The 7,465-nt window shown below is 41.2% G+C and overlaps 1 long non-coding RNA gene across 1 annotated transcript; it reads left to right on the forward strand.

The window, feature by feature from the left end:
- The first annotated feature begins 436 nt into the window (after nucleotides 1-436).
- Nucleotides 437-3,892, forward strand: LOC121708953. The gene is made up of 5 exons (XR_006031802.1): nucleotides 437-627; nucleotides 1,021-1,197; nucleotides 1,426-1,575; nucleotides 1,943-2,044; nucleotides 3,786-3,892. It is a non-coding gene; the product is annotated as an uncharacterized LOC121708953 (long non-coding RNA).
- The last annotated feature ends 3,573 nt before the right edge of the window (nucleotides 3,893-7,465 follow it).

A 7,465-nucleotide genomic window follows, 5' to 3' on the forward strand; every position in this document is an offset into this window, starting at 1 on the left:
TGGGAAAGGGGAAAGTGCGTAAAAGTCATGCCCAGAAAGGTGCCTCTAAGCTGGGCTTGAACTTTTGGGGAGAGCCCTTGAAAAAGAGGGGAAAGTGTGTAAAAGTCATGCCCAGAAAGGTGGCTCAAAGCTGGGCTTGAAAATGAAAGGAGAGCCCTTGAAAAAGAGGGGAAAGTGCGTAAAAGTCATGCCCAGAAAGGTGGCTTAACATTTGACCTTAAAGCATTTCCACACAGTTAGTGGAAAAGATCTGTTGATTTTTAAGATCACATCAAACCACAGCAGGATGTAAGAGCACACAGTTAGTGGAAAAGATCTGTTGATTTTTAAGATCACATCAAACCACAGCAGGATGTAAGAGGAGCTTTATATAGCCCGAGGTGTGCGGTTGCAGGGCCTATTTTCCAGTGACATCTTTAATGGAGGCCCCTCTAGATGCAGCATCTTAGGCACAGCACATCAACAACAAAAAATCATCATCAGATGGACTAAAAATCAACTTTTCTTGCATCGGCAACAATGGTGTGCGAGTTCATTCTTGATTGAAGGAAAATTTTTGAGGCAATTATCTTATTTTCAGGAAAACAGTAATGAAGCTGTTGGGTTTTTCCCTTTGTTTATTCTCAGGTAAGACTGATACCATTTTGTATAACTGGAATAATAGAGGCTAAATCAATATTTGTGTCCTCTAAAAGAAACAAGGAACACTATGTAGTTATTTTACTTTAAAATAAACTCATAGCACAGTTCATTTGAATGTCTCCGACACTCCCCATAAAGGCCCAGAACGCCTGTAATTGTACTGTGACGTTGTTGCCTTTGTATGGGCTTTCAGGCGAATTGGGTACCCCGCAGTACACTGCAAATTGGAATGAAATTGGAATTCCTACATTGTGATACTTTACCACTTCAAAACTGTATGTTTGATTGTTTCAAAGAGTGAATTTGGAGTACCTCTCACTAGCTGACATCATTTACAACACATGAAAGATATTATGAAATACCTTTGTCTTTCTTTAGTGTCTGTTGGAGGTGGGATCACTGCTGTCAATGAGAAGAAGGGGACACGACTGACAAATAGCATAGAAGATGAGGAGTCTATTGAGACAGAGGGCTGTGCTTGGGGCGCTAAAAACCTGTGCACAAAACCGACATTCACAGAAAGCAAAAAAGCGGCATCTAAAAAAATCATAAAAGGTCACATGTGTACAATGTTTATTCTGCAACAGCCAAAAGCATAATTTCATCGTTTGAATTTCATAATATGAATCTTTTTCATTTTATCAGTGTTGCCAATCTGTAGCTGACAGAGATATCTGTATATATATATATATATATATATTAAAGGGAGAGAGTGAGAGAGAGAGAGAGAGAGAGCAACATTTGTAATGAGAAAAAATATTTGATGTAATTTTGTGGGACTAGATACCTTCTGCTCTGCTGTCACGTGTATTAAGGGACAACTTAACATCATCTGCAAATTCGAGCCCTTCAAAGAATACATGAATGGCTTCTGTGACCAACGAATCGATTGTGAACTGAGAAGCACATCACCTACCATACAAGAACTTAAATGTAAGTGAAAATGCGTTGCAATGCAATGTTCCTTGAGTCATTCGTAAACAAAAAGGGACATACACAACCCCCCCCCCCCCCCCCCCCCCCCAACACACACACACAAACACAAACACACACACATCCACTTGCACACAGACAGACACACACAAACAGACACACACACACACACACACATGAAATGTAGTATAAACAAGTTATGTACAATCTAATAGGGCACTAATGAGATGGGGCTTTCAGAGATACGCGGCCTTATTTCATGAGGGGGTGGGGTGGACAGGGTGGAAGGCTGCTTTAGGTAACTACAGTAGCTCTTTGGTCTTTGACTTTACTGCCAAGCACCATTTTCTCACTCCCTCCATTTTAGCGAACCTCACATCAACTAAAATGTGCAATAATCTGACGACGAGCGATCTGGATAAGAAGCCTAATGTTACTGGAGTCTGCTGGTGTGTGAAAGTTGTCGAAGGTAAATGTTCATCTGCTCGGCTATTCATCCTTTGCCCACTGGTTTATCACACAACAGCTTTGTTATATTCCCTGTTAAAGCTGACAAGAGTCATGTCACGGTTATCACCCAATGTATTCTTCTTGGTCACTGTGTTTGTAATCCTGTCATCTGGTCTGTTGCATGTGTGTGTGTGTGTGTGTGTGTGTGTGTGTGTGTGTGTGTGTTTGTTTGTAAATGTGGATCTGTGAGTGAAAGAAAGTGTCTAAATAAACTTCGGGCACTTACACCTGGTGCAACGTGGTGCCAAGCGCGACCCAAGTCTTGCTCCGATTTTACACCCACGGCAGTGAATAAATTTCTCGCCATGCACTCCAGTTCAATTGAACATTGTGCCCACGGGCATGTGAATTAAAAAAAAAAAGGTGTGGTAAGGCACATGATCCAAAAGTCGCTATCAAAAATCATTGCGCCACTGCCCAGCAACACAAAGTGCTGTTTGATGTTGCGCTCCTGGCTCTTATGCCCCTTCACATTGGCAATTGAGATCAGATCCGATATTCACAATGCTCCCTCAGTGGATGCTGCACTAGACTGTTGAAAGTGTATATTTTTAACTGTAGGATGATTTGTAGCTGTAAAACCGATCCGTACCCGTAGAACAGATTTGTAACTGTAGGGCATATTTGTGATATTGACAATTACTTACTGTACAAAACGTGATACACACGTACAAAACTTTTAAATCTAATATTCTTCCATAAATTTCAGGTTTGTGAGGTAAACATACAATAGTAATATTTTATTTTGAACTAAGTGTCTAACTGCCTGTCACGCCCTGCTATGCCGTGCTGGGTGTGTCTCTCCCTGGCTTGGCCCTGCGTGGGTAATCTGGCCTGCATTGTCTACTGTTGCTGTTCTGTGTGGCCTGTAGGTGGAGCTGTTGCGGTGGCCCGTGCTGGGCTAATTGGTGGTATTTTTAGGAAATAAAAAAGAGGGACAAACCAGTGGAGCTGTCAGTCAGTGACCATGACATTACGCAGTGGCCTAACAAACCGTCTTGCCTTTTCAAGCAGTTCATCATCACCTGCGAGTTGAAGGGCATAATATTAAATTGCAAACAAAGCAGAATTCTGTGTTTTATTGTTTTCAGTTTTAGTATAGGTGACGGCTAATCAATTTTTAAAAAAAATATAAAACGTAAACAACTTAGAAAACTTTGCAGGCAAAGTGTTTGTTGTTGATGTCGATAATCATATGAGTAAGGACGGATCATTTCCTTTTCAGCAGAGTCTAGGCTACCCAGATCTGCAACTATGTCATTAACACTTGCATTGGTTTTATTATGTTTTTTAAATAAAAAAAAAAATTCTTACATTTTAAAATGTATCTCACCACAGCAAGCTGCCAGCTGGAGATGCATTATGTGTGTGCGATTATACTTTCGGAATGTTTTCGTCGCGGTAAAATCATATACAAGTAACGTTGCTGTAAAATGTACACGTCTTTATAATAACGATAATATTAGCTCTACCTCATGGATCCAAAAAACGCTGATCCCTGGACACCCCCCCCCCCCCCCGCCTTTGATGATAGACATGAAAAAAGGAGTCTACGTCTGTTCAAATTAGCCATTAGTCACAGATCTGTGCTGGCTGTGTTTTAGTTTTCCATTTTCCATTTCAGATCATGTTCAGAGAGGAAGATCAGAGCCCTTCCTCGTATAACTCTGTTAACACAAGTGTTATTACTCTTTTCTCAGAGGTACCAACTCCAACAGCCCCCCGTAAATCTAACACCACATCAACATCCCTACCATCTTTATCATTATCATCACCTCCACTATCGTCATCATCACCATCATCACCATCACCATCATCATCATCATCATCATCATCATCATCACCATCATCATCATCACCATCATCATCATCAATAGGTGAGGAGAAGCACCTATGGCAGCAATAACAACAGCAGTACCAGCACAACAACAGCAGTTGAGCTGATCACCAGATGTTCTTCCAGCTTTCTTTACAGGTGTGAGTGTGACAGTGGTGGCATTCATGATAGGACTCACGGTCTTCTACAGCTACCAGCACTGGAGTACCCAGAGACACAGTAAGTCATATCACATCAGAACCAGAAACACAGCATGGTGTGTGTGTGTGGTGTGTGTGTGTGTGTGTGTGTGGTGTGTGTGTTTGTGTGTATGCGTGTGTGTGTGTGTGTGTGTGTGTGTGTGTGTGAGTGTGTGTGTGCGTGTGTGTGTGTGTGTGAGTGTGTGTTGGGGGCAATACACCTTACAGTATTTCATGGACACAACAAGAAACAATATTATTTTGTGGACAGCAAGTTAAACTGACCATTGTGCTTTTTCTTGGAGACAATGCAAATGGGTTTGTGCTTTTCGTGGACATAGGTTGTTACCATGTTCTATGGTTTCCTCATGAATGACTGCCATAAACAGAACATATTCCACAAAATAAGGTGAATTACGTTTGCCACCTCACAGTACTAGCTCATCTACATGCAGAACATTAATGCAGAACATCATGCAAATGAATGAATGCCTTCAAACACATTTTTCACAAGTGGTTACAGAGTTGTTTCCCTCTGATCTCTTCCTGCGGAAACTGTAACTCTCTGTGGGGTCCATATCTGATCGGTGCTTCCTCTTGAATCTGATGCTATGAGTAAACATTTTGTTGTTTTTGTTTGTCATCATCATCATCACCATCATCATCATAACCATCATCATCATCATAACCATCATCATCATCATCATCACCACCATCATTACCATCATCATCATCATCATCATCATTCTTATCAGAGCCACAGAACACACACAAAGGCCAGGTCACACAGGTGAGGAACAAACATTAACTCATAAGGCCTTTGCACTGAGATCTGTCATTCTTGCATACGTTGTCTTTTGTCCATCATATTCAGAACGCTGCAATCTATTTTAAAAACATTTTTTCACAGACAAAAGGTTTGGACTGTGAGGTAATCATACATGGTTGACACAATGTTGTTTTTAGTTTTCAATTGTCCAACAATTCTGCACAAAAGATACAGAATGCAAAGGCCCATCCTCTCTGCGATGTAGTCCCAGATAGCAAAAAGACACTGGGATGGAACTGGGCCACACCCACCACATAATCCCACTCTGATCTGCCTAATGGACCTGATTCAGCGTCCAAACTCACATCGGTCCAGAATTGGTCTTGATCTGCTGCCAATAGGGGCTAGCACTGGTCCAGCTCCGTCAGTGTTTACTCACCGACGCTGCCATGGTATCAGTACTTGTGGTTGCCTTTTAAATGCCCCTGATGATGTGTCCTCCTCCGCTGGCTGCCGTACATGTTGTAATTTAACAATGAGTACAACTAGAGGTTATTGTGGCACAATATACATATTGTGTTGATGTAGTTTATTGTAAAAACATTAACTTTCTTCCACAAAGTTTCTTCATAGTTCTATTTATTTTATTCCTCACTGTTTTTATAAATGTTAGTGGCATGCGCTGACCTTGTCATAGGCTACTCGGTGCGGTAGCTTATGTCTGTCAACGTTGCAAAAACTACGGGTAATTTTTGCACAACTTGGTAGTGCAGAGGCTAAGTGTGGTGTATTCCACTAAATAACACACAGTAGACAGTCAGCACTCTTGCTGCACGTTCGCTCTTTACTCGGCTCAAGCAGGAACTGAATACAGATATCCCAGCATTCACTAGCTAGGCTGGTCTACGGCACAACCAAGTTACCAAAATACCAAAACTCTAAAGTTTAATACATCACCCCCCTTTTTAAATGAAGGTACTCTTCCGCTACACGGGATACTTAACTCATATAAAATATAAATCCTTATTACTCAAACCAGTAAGTGTAACAGATGCCCTTATCCTAACAAACATTTTTTTTTTCTTTTTTTTGAAACCAGTGTGATCATTATTTTTTTTTTTTTTTAATACATTGTGCTAGAACAGTGTTAATCAAAAACAGTCCATTCGACCCATAGTCCAATGTTGAACCTATTTTGCAAAAAGAAGTGAACTCCATTTTAACCCTTTAGGCGCCAGAGGTTTTTTTCCGAAACGATCAATTTTGACATCTTCATTTCAAAAGGCTATATCTTAAAAGTGATAAGAGATAGAGACTTTCTGTAAATTAGAGAAATATTAAGGATGACCCAAAGTGTATGTAGAGATTAAATGTTTATATCTAATTTGCATATTATGACGTCATATGGTGGCGGCCATCTTGGATTATAGAATTTTCATGAAAAGTTGCATGTTTGAATGATAAATGCACCACTTCTTTCCCCCCAAAATGTCCCTCACCTTCTGAATGCTATATTGCACAATACTGAATGCTCAGGTAAATAGTAAGTAGTGAACAAACTGTGTAAATCATTACTAATAAATGGCAGAAACAAACCAAATGCATGTAGCGGTAGACTGGCCTTTTGCTGTAGAGATTTTCCATTTACTACATACAGTAGGCACTCTGATTCCATGTATGGGGCACATATATATTATTCAGATGACACACAAACACAAGTAGACAAGACCTGTTTAGTTCAAAAGCTCATTTGCCACGGCAAGGCACAGATCAGGAGTGAGATGACGAGACAAGACAAGAGACAATGTTAGTATTTTTTTTCTTTTTGTTGATGTTTTTTTGTTTTTTTTTCTTAGCTGACAAAGACACACACATCACAAGGACATGAACACACAAAAAGGAACACATAGTGTACTGTATGTCCTAAATGATCAGGGAAGTAGATAGCAAATCAACAGTGTAAATCATTACTAAATGGCTGACTTTTTTTTTTTTTTATGTAGCAGGCCTTTTGCTGTAGAGATAATGACTCCCTATCCCTATCCATACAGGGCCGGCATTCCCATCATCTTGTGATAGACTATGCATGACCTAATGTGTGTGTGTGTGTGTGTGTGTGTGTGTGTGTGTGGGAGAGGGAGAGAGCGTGTCACCACCTCCACCATGCGAGCAGCATGGCCAGATCTGCCTCGCGCGCGCCGAGTGGAGAGAATTTGCGCAGCTCGGACTAGGCCTACTGTCATTCTCATTGCGACTCCCCACACTGCCACTACGTTCCCCCCTAACTGTCCTATGAGCACTTCGACCTCGTCTAACATACCCAGTGGCATTAGACAAAGGCTCCACCACGTTACTGTCGCCGCGATTGTGGAGAGGCACACGTTCAGAAGACAGAAGCTAGCGCTATGGATATTAGGCTACCTCCAGCCTCGTTCGCCACACCACTAACACCCTGCTAACTTCCCGATGAACACTCCGAACCTGTGAAACATTATTCCCACCAGTGACATTGGGCAAACGATTCAACGTTTGTGCTTGGTGTAAGCTAAACTATGGAGTAAACTCTCACTTTGTCCAGCTGCATCATTGCAAGGC

Source organism: Alosa sapidissima, chromosome 5 (assembly GCF_018492685.1).
Source record: "Alosa sapidissima isolate fAloSap1 chromosome 5, fAloSap1.pri, whole genome shotgun sequence".
NCBI lineage: Eukaryota > Metazoa > Chordata > Actinopteri > Clupeiformes > Clupeidae > Alosa > Alosa sapidissima.